Source organism: Arachis hypogaea, chromosome 18 (genome assembly GCF_003086295.3).
Source record: "Arachis hypogaea cultivar Tifrunner chromosome 18, arahy.Tifrunner.gnm2.J5K5, whole genome shotgun sequence".
Taxonomy (NCBI): domain Eukaryota; kingdom Viridiplantae; phylum Streptophyta; class Magnoliopsida; order Fabales; family Fabaceae; genus Arachis; species Arachis hypogaea.
The window spans coordinates 25759281-25783287 of NC_092053.1; the positions used below are offsets into that span (position 1 = coordinate 25759281).

Here is a 24007-nt window from a genome sequence, read left to right on the forward strand (position 1 = left end):
CCTTTTCGGTACAAAAAAGATTAGTGGTTTGGCTGTATGGCAGGCTGGCAGGCCACTAAGTCATGGCAATGGTATCACCATGCCCCAAGGAGTAGCAATGGCTTATAGATTAATTACCAACCTACAAGAAATCAAGATCAATGAGGGAATGCTGTGCGATCATAGCTATTGAGCCAATCAAGATCAAGATTCATTTGAATTTGAGATTGCTATATTGTGTGCTGGTGCGGTTGCTTATTCGTAATTCTTATCTGATGTTTAATCTATTTTGAGGGAGGGGTAGCTTTATGTGTCATTTTTTTATTAGTTATGTTCTGATTTTAGGGATTTTTTTGGATGGTGTTGTTTTTGTAGGGATCTCCTGGAATTGAAGATAGTGGCAAGTCTGAGGCGCATTTGACTTCAGCTGCTGCTTCTGTGGAGGGTTAAATTCAGGATGCTTGTGACAATTCTTGCAGCATCTGTCTTGAAGCCTTCTGTGACAGTGATCCTTCCACCGTATGACCCTAATTTTTTTTATCATGTGTTCATTTCTTTGGATGACTTTTGTTTGACTCTTTTGATCATGCTGGTTTCTTTCACCCTTCCTGCAGGTGACAAGTTGCAAGCATGAGTTTCATTTTCAGTGCATTCTGGAATGGTATTATTCTTTGGCTTTCTCTGTTAACTGTTTAGTCCTGTATTATAGTGAGAATTATGGATATTCATTTGGCATTTCAGTCTTGTTGTACCATTTTTATGCTTTGGTGAATTCATCTTGTTGTACCATTTTTATGCTTTGAAGAAAGTTCTTACTGGCAGAGCTTCACATGAAGTCCTATTAAGAATTGCTCATGCGGTAGGTACCACCATATCCTTCTTCGGTGAAGGTTTTTCCTAGGTGAAGGTTTTTCCTAGATGATGCGAACCAATTCGAGGATTCCGCGATTTTCGATGCAGAGTTTGTGAATTCGGTGAAGGTTTTTCCTAGATGAAAGTTTTTTTTTCACGATGATTATAATGATTATTTTGGTTGTTATTGATCCAAAAAGGTACTAAAAGTTTTGGTTCAATATTTTTCTCTTTTTTCTATGTTCTCTTCTCAAGAACAATTTTTAGATTTGTTCAGTTACAGCTAATTGGAGTAATATGGTTTACTCTATAGTTATTATTTACTTAATAATTTCAATATCAATTATCATTATTTACATCGATGTTTGTATTCATATATCTTGTTGAAAATGTTGTCTCAATTTTATTTAGTGGAACATGAATAATTGCCATACTTCATATTTGTTTTGTGAATTACACACAATTTTTGCAATTTGAAATCAACTATGCTTAACTAATGTAACGTAATTGTAATATTTCAGGCTCTTGACACCTTCAACACTGCAGTAGTTTCTCCTATATACTATGTCATGTTCACAACACTTACAATCCTAGCTAGTGTGATAATGTTCAAGGTATCATCAACTAATTTTGGTATTTAAGTTTTAGTTTCTGTGTATTTCAGTTGCATTATAATTACAAAACATATTCTTTTGGAGTCTGCCAGTTGAGAAATGAAGTTAATAAACTGGAGGAGAGGCTTGGAGTTACTGATGATCATCTCGAACAAAAGGTGCTGTATAGTCTGGTCCTGTTATTTCATGGAATTTGAAATCATGTTTAGTATATCTAAATGCATGTTTTTAAATCTACTGCCATGCAGAATCTGAAAATCAAGAAACTGACAGATGAAAAGAAATGTGCATTGGCTACACAATATGTGGCAGAAGCAACTCTTAGAAGGGTACATGCAAATCAAAAGGATGATGATATTCTCCCAATTGACAGCATCATTACTCCATTTGAAGCTGAGATTAAAATATACAAGAATGAGTTACAAATAATGTAACTCCCAGCAAGGATGCATTTGTCAAATAATTAATTAATTTAATGTAACTTCTTCTTCCTCTTTATATGATGCTATAAGAACAATACACTGAGTATATGTTTTGAATTATAGTTGATGTATCAACACATTTTGTTGATGTATAGTTATTTATTATTATAGTTGATGTATCAATACACTTTGTTTATTTTTTGAATTATATTGGCTTCCTTGATTATAGTATTTTTCTTTTAGTTCGATAATATAATAAATTTGTTTATTTTTTGAAATATTATAAATATTCGAATACAAATTAGATAAAAAATTTTATTTATTAAATTTATATTTATTTTGTATGAAAAAACGTGTATTTTGTAAAGAAAAAATCTAAAAAAAAAATTTACCTTACTGATGAATTTACAGACGGATTTTCTGCCTGTATTAAAAGTTTGGAAAATTTGTCTGTAATTACAGACAGAAAATTCGTCGGTAATTACAGATGGAAAATCTGTCTGAAAGTGCGTCGCCTTTGGGAAATGGGTAGAAAATTTACAGAGAAAAAATCCGTCAGTAACTGGTAAAAATCCGTCTGTAATTTTCCGACGGAAAAAAATCCGTCGGTAAATAATTTCCGACGGAGCTTTTACAGAGGGACAAAATCCGTCGGTAATTTCGTCGGTAATCAAAAATATGTCTGTAATAAAGACTAAATCCGTCTGTAAATCTGTCTGTATTAATTCATTTTCTAGTTGTGTTGATTGATTATATTGTTTCATTATTATTGTTGTTGTTGTTCTGTTTCTGCTCCTGCTTCTTCTGTTTCTACTTGATTTCATTGTTGTTTCATTGGTGATTCATTGTTGTTGTTGTTGTTGTTGTTGTTGTTGTTGTTGTCTTGCTGCTGCTTTGTTTAATTAATAACTGTTGTTGCTTCTACTGGTGCTTCTGCTTGTGCTTCTGCTGGTGCTTCTACTTGTGCTTTTGCTGGTGCTTTGCATGATTTTAGGAAAGAAGGGATAGGGGCATTTTGGTCTGAAGGACGGTTTTAAAACAAACTGGAATCTTGGGGACCATTTTGTAGCGAAAAAAAGGCTGGGGACGAAATAAATTTCCGGCCTCTACGTTAGGGACCAAAATCATACTTATCCCATTAGTTTATGTATTTTTTTTTAGTTATTTTAAATAAGTTTTAAACTTAAGTTGCCACCTGAGTTTGATGGGGATGTTAGAGTATAATTAGAATCAATTAGCATTATTTAACATATCTGAATATTTATTATAGAATATTACGTATTTATTATTTCGATTCTCTTAGCACTATAAATACCCTTCTATATTGTGTCATTCTACACAACTTGAATACACACAAACCTTTTCTCTAGTACTCTCTCTTATCCTTTCTAATGATAATAAATACAATTTAATTTAGTTAGCAGTTCATTATTTTATAGTCTTTTATATATATATAAACATGACAGAATAAAATTGTAAAAATAATCTTTTTATCACTTTGGATATTTTAACTCTTTTTCTTTTTTTTCTCTTTATGTGTAATTTTGTTTTGCGTTAACTTTGTTTATTTAATGATAAAATATATTCATGTTAATTCTATCATATAATAGTTTGTTTTCCTCCAATGTATTTTGATTTGTATAGTTACTATTGATCTTGCTATTTTTCGTTTTTTTTAATTGCTTTTTATTTTTTTATGACTTGATAATTTAAATAAAAAATCAAAGAAAGGAAAAAAACGATGACCAAAGATGAAGGCTAGAAGTCTAAAACAGCAACATTATTCTTCAGTATTATTACTATTAATATGAACTTTATTATTTCTTTTCTAACATTCTTTAATACGAGCTTCATTTCTTTTTATTATTATTATTATTATTATTATTATTATTATTATTATTATTATTATTATTATTATTATTATTATTATTATTATTATTATTTTCTTTTCTAATTATAAATCTCCTTATAATAATTCTTTTATAGAATATTTTTTTGGTCTAATAGATTTTTTCCCTATTTTTTGTCAAAAATAATTTATATTAGAAGAAAAAAAGAAGATACAAATTAAATTTTAAAATTTAAATTTAAATAAGATGTGCAAAGGGTAACTATTGAATTCATTTGGTAGATTTAAACTCTTTGTATTATCGTCATTGAAAATTTTAAATACTATTATAAAATTTTAGATATTTTTTATCTTATTGTTCTTAAATTATACATTATACCGTGTATTTGAAAAGTTTTATCTTTTTTGAAATAAGTGTGACATTATATACTTTTTTGGATACAAAGGGATAATGAAGTTAAAGTGAGTAACAAAATTGATTATATAATAAGATACAAATTTTTAGAATTTCTAGCATAATTGACAAATTTTTAGTTTCAAAAATAAATGTGTACTCTATTTTTTATTTTTTATTTGATTTTTTATAATTTTTTTTATTTTCTTAATTAATTATGATTGTAATAATTTATCACAAATTTGTATTTTGTAGAAAAAATCTATCAAACATAAAATTTAGAAGACTTAACCAAAAAATTTAAAAATGTTGATTAAGCACAAAATAAAAAATTATGAATGGTGCTTTAGTTATGTTGTAAAATACAAATTGGGGCTATTTAAAATTATTTTTTTACTATTAATATTAACTTAAATTATAATAAGGTAAAAAGTAAAAATTGTATATAATAATTTAATTTAATTATTTATACTACTAAAATTATTTTTTATTATATCTCATTCATTTTTATTCATTGGTGATCTTTAATTGTCTATTTTACATAAAAATTTGAATTGATTGAATTAATTTTTTTTCAATTAGTAATATAATTATTGTGATATTTGCTTTGTTTAGTAATTTTTTAATTTATTTAATTTAATTAATCATCTCTTCCTTATTTTATGCTAATTTAACTAATTAAAAATAATAAATTTCAGTTATTTTAATTCTTGCAACTTTTTATTATAATCATGTATTTCAATTAATGTATTAATACAATTTTAATATTTATATGTCATTAATAATATATATATATATATATATATATAATATGTCTAATTGTAAAAAATTTACTCTTTCTTTATACGATTAGATTAGACATATTTATATTCAATTTATTTGATTACTTAATTGGAATTAATTATATTAAAAGATTATATTAAGATTAGGTTAAATTACACAGTTAGTCCCTACACTTTTACTGAAATTATAAATTGGTCTCTACAGTTTAAAAGTTTGTAATTGGATCCTTGAAGAAAATTAAAATTTGTGATTGGGTCCCCATTAACGTTTAGCGTGAATGGAAACGTTAAATGTTGTTATTTTACCAGAATGCCCTTACGAATCAATGTTCTAAAGAGTCAATTTGAAAGAGAAGATAACGATCTCTCATAACGTTCCTCCATTATCTGTATCCAGTTTCTTTGTTAGGGTTGAAAGATTTTTTCGAGCTGTGATGGACCCAAATCAGTTGTCCGAAGGAAGCTCAACATCCAGGAGTATGAACAAGAGAAGACATTGATGCTTCTGTGGGGAAGAGGTGGTGGTGCTCTCGTCGTCATCTATGAACAACCTAGGTAGGAGATTTGTTGCTTGTTGTAAATTACCAAAGTGTAATTTTTTTGAGTGGATTGATAGAGAGGAAGAGGTGATGGGAAAGGGGAGAAGGACTCACTACTTTTGTGGAGATCTGCTAACACTTCAAACCTCCAGTACTGGGATAAACCTAAATAAAAGATTTATATTCTGTCCCCGTAGAAGATGCAAGTTTTTTGAATGGATTGACGAAGAAGACAAGGCTGGGGCTCAATCTGAATGCACCCAACACAGAAATTAAATGCAGGGGAGCTCAAAACATGGTGGAGATTTTGTAAAGTTGGATGAATCTATGAATGCTGCACTAATAAAGGCACAAGAAAAAAAGATAGATAGATTAAATATAGAGATAGGACACATGGAAGCAATTGTAGGAAGATTGCATTCTGATTTTACATTGTTCCAACAACAAATTGGCATAATGGAGAGTGACATGAAGAAGAAGAAACAATTGCAGAAGATGATATTGAGTTGTGTGTTGGTGGTAATATTTGCAGTGTATTGGTTTAACTAAGTTTGATGAGTTAGGAGAAAAAGTGTATCTGCAGTGTATTTGAATAGTGTTTAGTGCTGAATGTAATCATCTTTTTTTTTTTATCAATGACAAGTAATTATGAAAAATTGTTTTCATTCATTTCATCCCTTTGCAGAAAGCTCTAGTAGACAAAATACAGAGTAAAGTAGTTAACATTCATATTAAATAATAGTCAAAGTGGTTGATGAGCGGATAATTTATACGCTTTTTGGCATTGTTTCTAGTATGTTTTTAGTAGAATCTAGTTACTTTTAGGGATGTTTTTATTAGTTTTTATGTTAAATTCACATTTCTGGACTTTACTATGAGTTTGTGTGTTTTTCTGTGATTTCAGGTATTTTCTGGCTGAAATTGAGGGACTTGAGCAAAAATCAGATTCAGAGGTTAAAGAAGGACTGCTGATGCTGTTGGATTCTGACCTCCCTGCACTCAAAGTGGATTTTCTAGAGCTACAGAACTCAAAATGGCGCGCTTCCAATTTCGTTGGAAAGTAAACATCCATGGCTTTCCAGCAATATATAATAGTCCATACTTTGGCCGAGTTTAGACGATGTAAAAGGGCATTGAACGCCAGTTCTACGCTGCTGTCTGGAGTTAAACGCCAGAAACACGTCACAAGCCAGAGTTGAACGCCAGAAATACGTTACAAACTGGCGTTCAACTCCAAGATTAACCTCTACACGTGTAACATTCAAGCTCAGCCCAAGCACACACCAAGTGGGCCCCGGAAGTGGATTTATGCATCAATTACTTACTTCTGTAAACCCTAGTAACTAGTTTATTATAAATAGGACTTTTTACTATTGTATTAGACATCTTTTGATCATTTTTAGATCTCTAGACCTCCATGGGAGGCTGGCCACTCGGCCATGCTTACCCTATGTTCACTTATGTATTTTCAACGGTAGAGTTTCTACACTCCATAGATTAAGGTGTGGAGCTCTGCTATTCCTCAAAGATTAATGCAAAGTACTACTGTTTTTCTATTCAATTCAACTTATTCCGCTTCTAAGATATTCATTCGCACTTCAACCTGAATGTGATGAACGTGACAACCATCATCATTCCCCCATGAACGTGTGCCTGACAACCACTTCCGTTCTACCTTAGATTGAATGAGTATCTCTTGGATCTCTTAATCAGAATCTTCGTGGTATAAGCTAGATTGATGGCGGCATTCATGAGAGTTCGGAAAGTCTAAACCTTGTCTGTGGTATTCCGAGTAGGACTCTGGGATTGAATGACTGTGACGAACTTCAAACTCGCGAGTGCTAGGCGTAGTGACAGACGCAAAAGGAGGGTGAATCCTATTCCAGTATGATCGAGAACCTCAGATGATTAGCCGTGGTGTGACAGAGCATCGGACCATTTTCACAAGAGGATGGGATGCAGCCATTGACAAGGGTGATGCCTCCAGACGATTAGCCATGCAGTGACAGCGCATCAGACCATTTTCTAGAGAGGATAAAAAGTAGCCATTGACAACGGTGATGTCCTTACATAAAGCCAGCCATGGAAAGGAGTAGGATTGATTGGATGAAGACAACAGGAAAGCAGAGGTTCAGAGGAACGAAAGCATCTCTATGCACTTATCTGAAATTCTCACCAATGATTTACATAAGTATTTCTATCCTTATTTTATTATTTATTTTCAAATACTCCATAACTATTTTATATCCGCCTGACTGAGATCTACAAGGTGACCATAGCTTGCTTCATACCAACAATCTCTGTGGGATCGACCCTTACTCACGTAAGGTTTATTACTTGGACGACCCAGTGCACTTGCTGGTTAGTTGTATCAAAGTTGTGAATGAAAAACAATTTATTAAGACGTGCGTACCAAGTTTTTGGCGCCGTTGCCTGAGATCACAATTTCGTGCACCAAGTTTTTGGCGCCGTTGCCGGGGATTGTTCGAGTTTGGACAACTGACGGTTCATCTTGTTGCTCAGATTAGGTAATTTTCTTTTTGTTTTATTTTCAAAAATTTTTCAAAAACCTTTCAAAAATTTCTCATCTGTTTTCGAAAAAAAATAATAATAAAAAATAAATCTTTTCAAAAATATATTTTTCTTCAGAATTTTTAAGAATGAATTCTAGAGTTTCATGAAGCATGTTGAAGCCTGGCTGGCTGTAAAGCCATGTCTAATTCTTTTGGATAGGGGCTTCCAACCATCAGCATAGAGGCAAGTTAATTGGAATGTCAGCCGTGGCATGTCTGAGTTACATACTAAAGCTTGGCTGGCTATTAAGCCATGCCTAACCCTCGGATTGGAGCTTTAGACTAAGAATACAAGATTCCTGGAATTCATATTAAAAAATTTTGAAATTCTTATTTTCTTTTTCCTATATGTTTTTTTCGAAAAAAAATATACAAAAATCCAAAAAAAAAAAATCATAAAAATAAAAAATATTTCATGTTTCTTGTTTGAGTCTTGAGTCAAGTTGAAAGTTTGGTGTCAATTGCATATTCATCTTGTATTTTTCGAAAAATTCATGCATTCGTAGTGTTCTTCATAATCTTCAAGTTGTTCTTGGTAAGTCTTCTTGTTTGATCTTGATGTTTTCATGTTTTGTGTCTTTTCTTGTTTTTCATATGCATTCTTGCATTCATAGTGTCTATACATGAAAAATTTTTAAGTTTGGTGTCTTGCACGTTTTCTTTACATTAAAAATTTTTCAAAAATAAATTTTTTATGTTCATCTTGACATTCAAAGTGTTCTTGGTGTTCATCTTGACATTCATAGCATTCTTGCATACATTCATTGTTTTGATCCAAAATTTTCATGCATTGAGTCTTTTTCATGTTTTTCCCTCTCATCATTAAAAATTCAAAAATAAAAAAAAATATCTTTCCCTTTTTCACTCATAAATTTCGAAAATTTGAGTTGACTTTTTCAAAACTTTTTAAAATCTAGTTGTTTTTATGAGTCAAATCAAATTTTCAATTTAAAAATCTTATCTTTTTCAAAATCTTTTTCAAAAATCAAATCTTTTTCATTTTTCTTATTTATTTTCGAAAATTTTTAAAATATTTTTCAAAAATCTTTTTCTTATCTTTATCTCCTAATTTTCAAAAATAACATCATCAATTAATGTTTTGATTCAAAAATTTCAAGTTTGTTACTTGCTTGTTAAGAAAGATTCAAACTTTGAGTTCTAGAATCATATCTTGTGATTTCTTGTGAATCAAGTCATTAATTGTGATTTTAAAAATCAAATCTTTTTCAAAACTAATTTCAATCATATCTTTTCAAAAATATCTCTTTATCTTATCTTTTTCAAAATTTGATTTTAAAATATCCTTTCTAACTTCTTATCTTCTTATCTTTTCAAAATTAATTTTCAAATTTGTTTCAACTAACTAACTAACTTTTTGTTTGTTTCTTATCTTTTTCAAAACTACCTAACTAACTTTCTCTCTCTCTAATTTTCGAAAATATCTTCCCTCTTTTTCAAAATTTCTTTTTAATTAACTAATTAATTTAATTGTTGATTTTAATTTTTGGAAAATTACTAACCTTTTTCAAAAACTATTTTCGAAAATCACTAACTCTTTTTCAAAAATAATTTTCGAAAATTCTCCTTCTCTCTCATCTCCTTCTATTTATTTATTCATCTACTAACACCTCTCTTCATCCCACGTCTCTGCTCTCCTTACCCTTGTGTTTCTTTCTTTACATTACATTCTTTTCTTCTTCTACTCACACAAGGGAACCTGATGAGCGGATATTTTATACGCTTTTTGGGGATAATTTCATATAGTTTTGAGTATATTTTAGTTAGTTTTTAGTCTATTTTCATTAGTTTTTAGGAAAAATTCATATTTCTGGACTTTACTATGAGTTGTGTGTTTTTTTGTAATTTCAGGTATTTTTCTGGCTGAAATTGAAGGAGCTGAGCAAAAATCTGATTCAGGCTGAAAAAGGACTGCTGATGCTGTTGGATTCTGACCTCCCTGCACTCAAAGTGGATTTTCTGGAGTTACAGAACTCGAAATGGCATGCTTTTAATTGCGTTGGAAAGTAGACATTCAGGGCTTTCCAGAAATATATAATAGTTCATACTTTGCCCAAGGATAGATGACGTAAACTGGCGTTCAACGCCAGTTCTCTTCCCAATTCTGGCGTCCAGCGCCCGAAAAGGATCAAAAGCTGGAGTTGAACGCCCAAACTGGCATAAAAACTGGCGTTCAACTCCACAAATGGCCTCTGCACATGAATTGCTTAAGTCTCAGCCCAGCACACACCAAGTGGGCCCCAGAAGTGGATCTCTGCATCATCCATCATAGTTTACTCATATTTTGTAACCCTAGGCTACTGTTTAGTATTTAAACAACTTTTAGAGACTTATTTTGCATCTCATGACATTTTAGATCTGAACTTTGTATTCTCTGACGGCATGAGTCTCTAAACCCCATTGTTGGGGGTGAGGAGCTCTGCTGTGTCTCGATGAATTAATGCAAGTATTTCTGTTTTCCATTCAAACACGCTTGTTCCTATCTAAGATGTTCATTCGCTCTTAACTGTGATGAAGGTGATGATCCGTGACATTCATCACCTTCCTCAAACCATGAACGTGTGCCTGACAACCACCTCCGTTCTATATCCGATTGAATGAGCATCTCTTAGATTCCTTAATCAGAATCTCCGTGGTATAAGCTAGAACTGATGGCGGCATTCATGAGAATCCGGAAAGTCTAAACCTTGTCTGTGGTATTCCGAGTAGGATTCAGGGATCGAATGACTGTGACGAGCTTCAAACTCGCGAGTGCTGGGCGTTAGTGACAGGCGCAAAAGGATGAAGAATCCTATTCCAGTATGATCGAGAACCGACAGATGATTAGCCGTGCTGTGACAGAGCATGTGAGCATATTCTTCACTGAGAGGATGGGATGTAGCCATTGACGATGGTGATCCCCTACATACAGCTTGCCATAGGAGGACGTGCGTGTGTGAACAAGAAGACAGAGGAAAGCAGAGATTCAGAAGACAAAGCATCTCCAAAACTCCAACATATTCTCCATTACTGCATAACAAGTAACCTTTAATTTATGCTCTCTTGGTTATTCGCAATTCAACTGATAAACATAATTGACTTCCTGACTAAGATTTACAAGGTAACCATAGATTGCTTCAAACCAACAATCTCCGTGGGATTCGACCCTTACTCACGTAAGGTATTACTTGGACGACCCAGTGCACTTGCTGGTTAGTGGTACGAGTTGTGAAAAGTGTGATTCATAATTCGTGCACCAAGTTTTTGGCGCCGTTGCCGGGGATTGTTCGTGTTTGAACAACTGACGGTTTATTTTGTTGCTTAGATTAGGAAAATTTTTCTTTTTGGTTTAGAGTCTCTTATTATTGTTCTTGGTTAAAAATATCCTTCTTTAAAACAAGTGTTACATTTTACTGCCCAATTGGCTAGAGCGTTAGTCTAAGCCTATGGTAGTTTGGTACACTCTTTTTAAAACCTTTTTCAAAAATAATATTTAATATTTTCTCTATTAAATTTTGTGCCAAACTTTAAGTTTGGTGTTTTCCTGTTGATTTTCCTTGATTTTCGAAAAATTTATTTTGGTTTTCAAAAAATTTTAAGTTTGGTGTTCTTCCTTCATGTTCTTGTGTTCTTGAGTTTTTCTTGTGTCTTGATCTTAAAATTTTTAAGTTTGGTGTTCCTTGGTGTTTTCCCTCCAAAATTTTCGAAAATAAGGAGCATTAGATCTAAAAATTTTAAATCCTGTGCTATCTTATTGTTTTTCTCTTTCCTCTTAAAAAAAATAAAAAATATCTTTTCTCTCTATTTTAAAAACAAATTTTCGAAATATATTTCAAAAAAAAATTCAGATTTTTATTTCAAAATTTAAAACCTTTTCAAAAATCATCATATCTTTTTCAAAATCTCCTAACCACTTTCTCTCTCCTCACTTTTTCGAAAATCTTTTACTCATTTTTATTTATTTTATTTTGATTTATTTTATTTTCAAAATAAATTAATAAATAAATAAATAAAAATATTTTTTCTATTTTACATCATCTCCCTTTCTCCATCATGGACCTAAGCGGAAATGAACAGTCCAGGAGGACTCTGGGGTCATATTCTAACCCCTCTACTGCTTCATATGGGAGTAGTATCTGCATACCCTCCATTGGAGTCAGTAGCTTTGAGTTGAATTCTCAGCTCATTATCATGGTGCAGCAAAGCTGCCAGTATTCCGGTCTTCCACAGGAAGAACCTACAGAGTTTCTGGCACAATTTTTACAAATTGCTGACACAGTACATGATAAGAAAATAGATCAGGATGTCTACAGACTATTACTGTTTCCATTTGCTGTAAAAGATCAAGCTAAGAGGTGGTTAAATAACCAACCTAAAGCCAGCATAAGGACATGGAAACAGCTGACAGAAAAATTCCTGAATCAGTATTTTCCTCCAAAAAGGATGACACAGCTAAGGCTAGACATCCAAGGCTTTAAACAAGGAGATAATGAATCTCTTTATGATGCCTGGGAGAGATACAGAGAGATGCTATGAAAATGCCCCTCTGAAATGTTTTCAGAGTGGGTTCAGTTAGACATCTTCTACTTTGGGCTTGCAGAAGGAGCTCAGATGTCTCTAGATTACTCAGCTGGTGGATCTATCCACATGAGAAAGACAATTGAAGAGGCTCAAGAGCTCATTGATACAGTTGCCAAGAATCAGCATCTGTACCTAAGCAGCAACCCTTCCATGAATGAAGAGGTTAAAACAGTAACTGCTGAACTCAGTCCTGTAAAACAAGCTGCTGAATTCAATCAGCAATTGGACTTTCTGACAAAGCAGCTAGCCGAATTCAAAGATAGACTACAAGAGACAAGGATGGCTAATATACATATGGATGAACAGTTTAGGCAAACAAAGCAGCAGCTGTCAAGACAAATAACAGAAGAATGCCAAGCAGTCCAATTAAGAAGTGGGAAAACATTAAATACCCCACCTCAAGGCAGCAAAAAGCCAAGAAATGAGCAAACCATCCAAAATTCACCTGAGGACAGTAAGAGCCCAGGGAAAAATAATTCTGACACTAAAACGCCAGAAAATTGGTGGAAGGCTGGCGCTGAACGCCCATACCATGCCCAAAACTGGCGTTCAATGCCAGAAACAAGGTAAAACTAGCGTTCAACACCAGAAATGGGCAAGGATCTGACGTTGAACGCCCAACTTGGGCAAGATCTGGCGCTGAACGCCCAAAATGGGCACAATTCTGGCGTTCAGACGCCAGGAACAGTCAAGGAGTTGGTGTCTAATGTCACTCCAGTTTCTAACTCTGGCACTCAATTGTCAGTGAGGGATCAGACACACACGAATGCTTATAACAACCCCTCTAAAAAGGCTTCTTCAACCACTTTTGTAGGCGATAAACCTGCAGCAACTAAGGTTGAAGAATATAAAGCCAAGATACCTTATCCTCAAAAACTCTGGAAAGAGGAGCAGGATAAGCAATTTGCTCGCTTTGCAGACTATCTCAGGACTCTTGAAATAAAGATTCCATTTGCAGAAGCACTTGAGCAAATACCTTCTTATGCCAAGTTCATGAAAGAGATCTTGAGTCATAAAAAGGATTGGAGAGAAACAGAAAGAGTTCTCCTTACTGAAGAATGCAGTGCAGTCATTCTGAAAAGCTTTCCTGAAAAGCTTAAAGACCCTGGGAGTTTTTTGATACCATGCATATTAGAAGGTAATTGCACCAAGACAGCTTTATGCGATCTTGGGGTAAGCATCAACTTAATACCTGCATCCACTATCAGAAAGCTTGGTTTAACTGAAGAAGTTAAACCAACCCGGATATGTCTTCAGCTCGCTGATGGCTCCACTAAATACCCATCAGGTGTGATTGAAGACATGATTGTCAAGGTTGGGCCATTCGCCTTTCCCACTGACTTTGTTATGCTGGAAATGGAGGAGCACAAGAGTGCTACTCTCATTCTAGGAAGACCCTTCCTAGCAACTGGACGATCCCTCATTGACGTCCAACAGGGGGAAATAACCCTGAGAGTCAATGATGATGAGTTTAAGTTGAACGCTGTTAAAGCCATGCAGCATCCAGACACATCAACAGACTGCATGAAAGTTGATCTTATTGACTCTTTGGTAGAAGAGATCAACATAGCTGAGAGTCTCGAATCAGAGTTGGAACATATCTTTAAAGATGTTCAGCCTGATTTGGAGGATTCAGAGGACATGAAAGAGCCTCTGAAAATTTTTTTGGAAGAGGAAAAACCTCCTAAACTCGAGCTCAAGCCACTACCACCATCCTTGAAATATGCATTTCTAGGAGAAGGTGACACTTTTCCAGTGGTCATAAGCTCTGCTTTAAATTCACAGGAAGAGGAAGTGCTTATTCAAGTGCTAAGGACACACAAGACAGCTCTTGGGTGGTCCATAGGTGACCTTAAGGGCATAAGCCCAGCTAGATGCATGCACAAAATCTTATTGGAGGATAATGCTAAACCAGTGGTTCAACCACAAAGGCGGCTAAATCCAGCCATCAAAGAAGTAGTGCAGAAAGAGGTCACCAAATTACTAGAGGCTGGCATTATTTATCCTATTTCTGATAGCCCCTGGGTGAGCCCTGTCCAAGTCGTCCCAAAAAAGGGAGGCATGACAGTGATTCATAATGAAAAAAATGAACTGGTTCCTACAAGAACAGTTACAGGGTGGCGCATGTGTATTGACTACAGAAGGCTCAATACAGCCACCAGAAAGGATCATTTTCCTTTACCATTCATAGACCAGATGCTAGAAAGACTAGCAGGTCATGAGTATTACTGCTTTTTGGATGGCTACTCAGGCTATAACCAGATTGCAGTGGATCCCCAGGATCAAGAGAAAACAGCATTCACATGTCCATCTGGAGTGTTTGCTTATAGAAGGATGCCATTCGGGCTGTGTAATGCGCCTGCAACCTTCCAGAGATGCATGCTCTCTATTTTCTCTGACATGGTGGAAAAATTTTTGGAAGTTTTCATGGATGACTTCTCAGTATATGGAGACTCATTCAGCTCCTGTCTTGATCACCTAAAACTTGTTCTGAAGAGATGCCAAGAGACCAACCTAGTTTTAAACTGGGAAAAATGTCACTTCATGGTGACTGAGGGGATTGTCCTTGGGCATAAAATCTCTAACAAGGGAATAGAGGTGGATCAAGCAAAAATAGAGGTAATTGAAAAATTACCACCACCTGCCAATGTTAAGGCAATCAGAAGCTTTCTGGGGCATGCAGGATTCTATAGGAGGTTTATAAAGGATTTTTCAAAAATCGCAAAACCTCTAAGCAATCTGCTAGCTGCTGACACGCCATTTGTGTTTGACACAGAGTGTCTGCAGGCGTTTGAAACGCTGAAAGCTAAGCTGGTCACAGCACCAGTCATTTCTGCACCAGACTGGACATTACCATTTGAGTTAATATGTGATGCCAGTGATCATGCCATTGGTGCAGTATTGGGACAGAGGCAGGACAAGCTTCCGCATGTCATTTATTATGCCAGTCATGTTCTAAATGATGCCCAAAAAAATTACACAACCACAGAAAAAGAATTACTTGCAGTGGTTTACGCCATTAACAAGTTCAGATCATACTTAGTTGGATCAAAAGTGATTGTGTACACTGACCATGCCGCTCTTAAATATCTACTCACAAAGCAGGATTCAAAACCCAGGCTCATCAGATGGGTATTGCTTCTGCAAGAGTTTGATATAGAAATAAGAGACAGAAAAGGGACAGAGAACCAAGTGGCTGATCATCTGTCCCGGATAGAGCCAGCGGAAGGGACGTCCCTCCCCTTTCTTGAGATCTCTGAGACGTTTCCTGATGAGCATCTATTTGCCATTCAGGAAGCACCATGATTTGCCGATATTGCAAACTATAAAGCTGCAAGGTTCATACCCAAGGAGTACAACAGGATACAAAAGAAGAAATTAATTACTGATGCAAAGTATTACTTGTGGGATGAACCTTATCTCTTTAAGAGATGTGCAGACGGAATAATCCGTAGGTGCGTGCCTAGAGAAGAAGCACAGAGGATCCTGTGGCATTGCCATGGATCTCAATACAGAGGCCATTTCGGAGGTGAGCGAACAGCCACCAAGGTCCTCCAATGTGGCTTCTATTGGCCCACACTATATAAAGATTCCCGAGAGTTTGTACGTAATTGTGATAGTTGCTAAAGAGCTGGTAATCTGCCTCATGGTTACGCCATGCCTCAACAAGGAATCTTGGAAATTGAGTTGTTTGACATATGGGGAATTGACTTCATAGGACCTTTCCCACCATCATACTCAAACACTTATATTCTGGTGGCAATTGACTATGTATCAAAATGGGTTGAGGCTATTTCCACACCCACCAATGATACTAAAACAGTGCTGAAGTTCCTCCAGAAATATATCTTTAGCAGGTTTGGTGTCCCTAGAGTACTAATCAGTGATTGGGGCACTCACTTCTGCAAAAAACAGCTTTACTCTGCCATGGTTCGGTATGGAATTCGCCACAAGGTGGCCACTCCATATCATCCACAAACCAATGGGCAAGCTGAAGTCTCTAACAGATAATTAAAGAGAATCCTGGAACGGACAGTAAATACCCGTAGAAAGGATTGGGTACAGAGCTTGGATGATGCTCTGTGGGCTTAGAGGACAGCATTCAAGACCCCCATAGGGACATCTCCATACCAACTCGTGTATGGTAAGGCATGTCACCTGCCCGTGGAACTGGAACATAAGGCCTACTGGGCAACCAGATTCCTAAACTTTGATGCCAAATTAGCAAGAGAAAAATGATTGCTTCAGCTAAATGAGCTAGAGGAATTCAGATTCACAGCTTTCGAGAATGCCAAGCTTTATAAAGAAAAATCAAAAAAATGGCATGACAGAAAGCTGTCATCTAGAATCTTTGAACCAGGACAGAAGGTCCTGTTGTTTAACTCTAGACTCAGGCTATTCCCCGGGAAACTAAAATCCCGGTGGAGGGGACCATACGTGATTACAAGTGTATCACCATATGGTTATGTGGAGCTTCAGGATATTGATTCTGATAAGAAGTTCATTGTCAATGGACAGAGAATCAAGCATTATCTTGAAGGCAACATTGAGCAAGAATGCTCAAGGCTGAAGCTAGATTAAAAGCTCAGCAAGGTCCAGCTAAAGACAATAAAGAAGCGCTTGCTGGGAGGCAACCCAGCCATGGGGCAACAATCCTCTAAGCATTTTGCCCTATTTCTATTTTTATTTTTATTTGTTTATATGGAGTTCATTGACAACAAGGTAAATAATCATTTACAGAAGATCTCGGCACACAAAATAGAGAAAAAGAGCTCACTGGCAAGAAAACGCCAGTAAAAGTATATTTTGGGCGTTCAACGCCCAAAATGGGCATCCACTGGGCGTTGAACGCCAGTAATGGTAGCAATCTGGGCGTTCAACACCAGAAAGGGGCACCCACTGGGCGTTGAACGCCAGTAATGGCAGCAGCTGGGCGTTGAACGCCCAGGAGAGCAGCAGTTGGGCGCTGAACGCCCAAAACAGGCAGTGTTTGGGCGTTCAAACGCCAGAAAGGCAGGGAGGAGCCAAATTCATTTTTCCACACGTATTTCCATTTTAATTTCAAATTTTATGTTTCAATGCATGATTTTTACATGAACATGTTAAGAACCCTGATTTCTAAAATCCTTAATTTCTAAAAATCCCTCTTTCCAAATTCAATCCAACTCTTTTCAAATATTTTCTGAAAACAAATCTATCTTTTTCACTCTAAAATCTTTTTAACTAATCCATATCTTTTTCAAATCTCCATATTATCTTTTTCAAAATTCAGATTTATCTTTTTCAAAAATCTATCATATCTTTTCAAAATTAAACTATATCTTCTATCTTATCTTTTTCAACTCAATCTTTTTATCTTATCTTTCCAAATTTTTCGAAAACCCACCCCCCCATCCCTTTAAATTTGGGTTCGGCCTCCCTCCTCCTCCATCAACAATTGCACCTAGCTCTCCCTCTACCCCTCTCCTTTCTTTTCTTTTGCTTGAGGACAAGCAAACCTCTAAGTTTGGTGTGTTTATCCGAGATCACTAAGATCATGGCTCCTAAAGGAAAACAACCCACTCCAAGAGGCAAGAAAGAGAGCGTTCCAAAACCACTTTGGAATCAAGGGAAGTTCTTATCTAAAGAACATTCAGACCATTATCTTAAAGTAATGGGTCTGAGATCAGTGATCCCGGAAGTTAGATTCGATCTGAAAGAAGATGAATATCCGGAGATCCAGGAGCAAATTCGAATCAGGAACTGGGAAGTCCTAGCTAATCCTGAAACGAAAGTGGGAAGAAACATGGTCCAGGAGTTCTATGCTAACATGTGGCAGACTGACAAGCAAAAACTATCTGGAACTGCCTTCTATGAATTTCGAACCATGGTCAGAGAAAAGATTGTTCATACCACCCCTGACAAGATCAGAGAGATCTTAAAGCTACCCCACCTAAAGGATGATCCAGACTCCTTCAACAGGAGGATGATGAGAGCAGACATTGACCTGGATAAGATTCTAGAGGACATATGTATCCCTGGAGCCAGGTGGACCACCAACACAAAGGGTGTCCCAAATCAACTCAAGAGAGAGGATCTCAAACCAGTCGCCAGAGGATGGCTGGACTTCATTGGGCGTTCTCTGTTGTCCACTAGCAACCGTTCTGAAGTCACAGTTAAAAGAGCAGTGATGATCCATTGCATCATGATGGGAAAGGAAGTGGAGGTTCATCAGCTGATTTCAGCTGAACTCTACAAAATTGCTAACAAAAATTCTAAAGAGGCCAGGTTGGCTTATCCAAGCGTGGTTTCTCTGCTCTGCAAGGACGCTGGAGTGAGGATGGGAATAACTGAGTATATCTCAATTGAGAAGCCAATCACCAAGGCATCAATGGAAAAACAACAAGCACAGGATGATCCCATCAAGAAGAGAGCACAGGAATTCCTCCCAGAGATCCCTCAATCTGAATACTGGGAGTATCTTGAGACGTCTGTTACCAAGATACGGGAAGCTATGGAGCAAATAATAAAAGAACAGAAGGAACACAGTCAAATGCTGACCTATATGTTTAAAGAACAAGAGGAGCAAGGGCGTGACTTAAGGGAATTGAAGCGCCAAAAGTCTTCTCTTGTAGGACCGAGCACCCCAAGGATCAGAGGAACCCCCGTTCCCCCAGAATAAAGGTTGTTAATTTCCAATTTCTGCCTTAACTCTGTGACAGTGTCCTTATAAAAGTTTACCTTAGGAGTCATATAGTAGTAATTAGTATTTATTTTGATTTTATCTCCAATTAAGCTATAGTTTATTTTTCTCATCATCAGCAAACATGAATAAAGTAGTAGATCTTTTGAATAAGAGGCAATAAAATTTCGAGTTTTAATAAGAGAAATTCTAATTAGTTAAATGTGGTGGCAATGCTTTCTGTCTTCTGAATGAATACTTGAACAGTGCATATGTCTTTTGAATTTGTTGTTTAAGATTGTTAAATATGTTGGCTCTTGAAAGAATGATGAGCATGAGACATGTTATTGATAATCTGAAAAATCATAAAAATGATTCTTGAAGCAAGAAAAAGCAGCAAAGAACAAAGCTTGCAGAAAAAAAATATATATATATATATTAGAAAGAAAAAGAAAAAGCAAGCAGAAAAAGTCAAAAGCTCTTAAAACCAAGAGGCAAGAGCAAAAAGCCAATAACCCTTAAAACCAAAAGGCAAGGGCAAATAAAAAGGATCCCAAGGCTTTGAGCATCAGTGGATAGGAGGGCCAAGAAGGAATAAAATCCTGGCCTAAGCGGCTAAACCAAGCTGTCCCTAACCATGTGCTTGTGGCGTGAAGGTGTCAAGTGAAAACTTGAGACTGAGCGGTTAAAGTCAAGGTCCAAGCAAAAGGAAGAGTGTGCTTAAGAACTCTGGACACCTCTAGCTGGGGACTTTAGCAAAGCTAAGTCACAATCTGAAAAGGTTCACCCAGTTATGTGTCTGTGGCATTTATGTATCCGGTGGTAATACTGGAAAACAAAGTGCTTAGGGCCACGGCCAAGACTCATAAAATAGCTGTGTTCAAGAATCATCACACTGAAATAGGAGAATCAATAACACTATCTGAATTCTAAGTTCCTATAGATGCCAATCACTCTGAGCTTCAATGGATAAAGTGAGATGCCAAAACTGTTCAGAAGCAAAAAGCTACTAGTCCCGCTCGTCTAATTAGAATCTGAGCTTCACTCAAAAACTCTGAGATATTATTACTTCTCAACCTATTAGTCTTCTATTTTATTTGTCTAGTTGCTTGAAGACAAGCAACAGTCTAAGTTTGGTGTTGTGATGAGCGGATATTTTATACGCTTTTTGGGGATAATTTCATATAGTTTTGAGTATGTTTTAGTTAGTTTTTAGTCTATTTTCATTAGTTTTTAGGAAAAATTCATATTTCTGGACTTTACTATGAGTTGTGTGTTTTTCTGTAATTTCAGGTATCTTTCTGGCTGAAATTGAAGGAGCTGAGCAAAAATCTGATTCAGGCTGAAAAAGGACTGCTGATGCTGTTGGATTCTGACCTCCCTGCACTCAAAGTGGATTTTCTGGAGCTACAGAACTCGAAATGGCATGCTTTCAATTGCGTTGGAAAGTAGACATCCAGGGCTTTCTAACAATATATAATAGTCCATAATTTGCACAAGGATAGATAACGTAAACTGGCGTTCAACGCCAGTTCTCTGCCCAATTCTGGCGTCCAGCGCCAGAAAAGGATCAAAAGCTGGAGTTGAACGCCCAAACTGGCATAAAAACTGGCGTTCAACTCCACAAATGGCCTCTGCACGTGAATTGCTTAAGTCTCAACCCAGCACACACCAAGTGGGCCCCAGAAGTGGATCTCTGCATCATCCATCATAGTTTACTCATATTTTGTAACCCTAGGCTACTAGTTTAGTATTTAACAACTTTTAGAGACTTATTTTTCATCTCATGACATTTTAGATCTGAACTTTGTATTCTCTGACGGCATGAGTCTCTAAACCCCATTGTTGGGGGTGAGGAGCTCTGCTGTGTCTCGATGAATTAATGCAAGTATTTCTGTTTTCCATTCAAACACGCTTGTTCCTATCTAAGATGTTCATTCGCTCTTAACTGTGATGAAGGTGATGATCCGTGACATTCATCACCTTCCTCAAACCATGAACGTGTGCCTGACAACCACCTCCGTTCTATATCCGATTGAATGAGTATCTCTTAGATTCCTTAATCAGAATCTCCGTGGTATAAGCTAGAACTGATGGCGGCATTCATGAGAATCCGGAAAGTCTAAACCTTGTCTGTGGTATTCCGAGTAGGATTCAGGGATCGAATGACTGTGACGAGCTTCAAACTCGCGAGTGCTGGGCGTTAGTGACAGGCGCAAAAGGATGAAGAATCCTATTCCAGTATGATCGAGAACCGACAGATGATTAGCCGTGCTGTGACAGAGCATGTGAGCATATTCTTCACTGAGAGGATGGGATGTAGCCATTGACGACGGTGATCCCCTACATACAGCTTGCCATAGGAGGACGTGCATGTGTGAACAAGAAGACAGAGGAAAGCAGAGATTCAGAAGACAAAGCATCTCCAAAACTCCAACATATTCTCCATTACTGCATAACAAGTAACCTTTAATTTATGCTCTCTTGGTTATTCGCAATTCAACTGATAAACATAATTGACTTCCTGACTAAGATTTCCAAGGTAACCATAGATTGCTTCAAACCAACAATCTCCGTGGGATTCGACCCTTACTCACGTAAGGTATTACTTGGACGACCCAGTGCACTTGCTGGTTAGTGGTACGAGTTGTGAAAAGTGTGATTCATAATTCGTGCACCAGAACCTCTATACTGTGGTAAAAAGGATCCCTATTATTATTTTTCTGTTCTCTCTTTTTCATATGAGCAGGAACAAGGACAAGAACATTCTTGTTGAAGCAGATCCAGAACCTGAAAAGGACTCTGAAGAGGAAACTAAGAGAAGCTAAATTACAACAATCCAGCAAGCACCTTTCAGAAATTTTCGAACAAGAAGAGGAGATGGCAGCCAAAAATAATAATAATGCAAGGAGGATGCTTGGTGACTTTACTGCACCTAATTCCAATTTATATGGAAGAAGCATCTCCATTCCTGCCATTGGAGCAAACAATTTTGAGCTGAAACCTCAATTAGTTTCTCTGATGCAGCAGAACTGCAAGTTTCATGGACTTCCATCTGAAGATCCTTTTCAGTTCTTAACTGAATTTTTGCAGATATGTGATACTGTTAAGACTAATGGAGTAGATCATGAAGTCTACAGGCTCATGCTTTTCCCTTTTGCTGTGAGAGACAGAGCTAGAATATGGTTAGACTCTCAACCTAAGGATAGCTTGAACTCTTGGGATAAGCTGGTCAAGGCTTTCTTAGCCAAGTTCTTTCCTCCTCAAAAGCTGAGTAAGCTTAGAGTGGATGTTCAGACCTTCAGACAGAAAGAAGGTGAATCCCTCTATGAAACTTGGGAGAGATACAAAGAACTGACCAAAAAGTGTCCTTCTGACATGCTTTCAGAATGGACCATCCTGGATATATTCTATGATGGTCTATCCGAATTGGCTAAAATGTCATTGGATACTTCTGCAGGTAGATCCATTCACTTAAAGAAAACGCCTGCAGAAGCTCAAGAACTCATTGACATGGTTGCTAATAACCAGTTCATGTACACTTCTGAGAGGAATCTTGTGAGTAATGGGACGCCTATGAAGAAGGGAGTTCTTGAAATTGATACTCTGAATGCCATATTGGCTCAGAATAAAATATTAACTCAGCAAGTCAATATGATTTCTCAGAGTCTGAATGGATTGCAAGCTGCATCCAACAGGACTCAAGAGGCATCTTCTGAAGAAGAAGCTTATGATCCTGAGAATCCTGCAATAGCAGAGGTGAATTACATGGGTGAACCATATGGAAACACCTATAATCCCTCATGGAGAAATCACCCAAATCTCTCATGGAAGGATTAACAAAAGCCTCAACAAGGCTTTAATAATGGTGGAAGAAATAGGTTTAACAATAGTAAATCTTTTCCATCATCCACTCAGCAACAGACAGAGAACTCTGAACAAAATACCTCTAATTTAGCAAACTTAGTCTCTGATCTATCTAAGGCCACTATAAGTTTCATGAATGAAACAAGATCCTCCATTAGAAATTTGGAGGTACAAGTGGGCCAGCTGAGTAAAAGGATCACTGAAATCCCTCCTAGTACTCTCCCAAGCAATACAGAAGAAAATTCAAAAGGAGAGTGCAAGGCCATTGACATAGTCAACACGGCCGAACCTGGAGAGGAAGGGGAGGATATAAATCCCAGTGAGAAAGACCTCCTGGGACGTCCAGTGATCAATAAGGAGTTTCCCTCTGAAGAACCAAAGGAATCTGAGACTCATCTAGAGACCATAGAGATTCCATTGAACCTCCTTATGCCCTTCATAAGCTCTGACGAGCATTCATCTTCTGAAGAGAATGAGGATGTTACTGAAGAGCAAGTTACCAAGTACCTTGGTGCAATCATGAAGCTGAATGCCAAATTATTTGGTATTGAGACTTGGGAAGATAAACCTCCCTTGTTCACCAATGAACTAAGTGATCTGGATCAACTAACATTGCCTCAGAAGAAACAAGATCCTGGAAAGTTTGTAATACCTTGTACCATAGGCAACATGATCTTTGAAAAGGCTCTGTGTGACCTTGGTTCAGGGATACACCTCATGCCCCTCTCTGTAATAGAGAAACTGGGAATCTTTGGGGTGCAAGCTACTAAAATCTCATTAGAGATGGCAGACAATTCAAGAAAACAGGCTTATGGACAAGTAGAGGACGTGTTAGTAAAGGTTGAAGGCCTTTACATCCCTGCTGATTTCATAATCCTTGATACTGGGAAGGATGAG

The 24007-nt window shown here is 36.5% G+C and overlaps 1 non-coding gene across 1 annotated transcript; it reads right to left on the minus strand.

The window, feature by feature from the left end:
• Positions 1–22519: 22519 nt before the first annotated feature.
• On the minus strand, positions 22520–22627 carry LOC112773843 (small nucleolar RNA R71). The gene has a single exon (XR_003188369.1). It is a non-coding gene; the product is annotated as a small nucleolar RNA R71 (small nucleolar RNA).
• Between the last annotated feature and the right edge of the window lie 1380 nt (positions 22628–24007).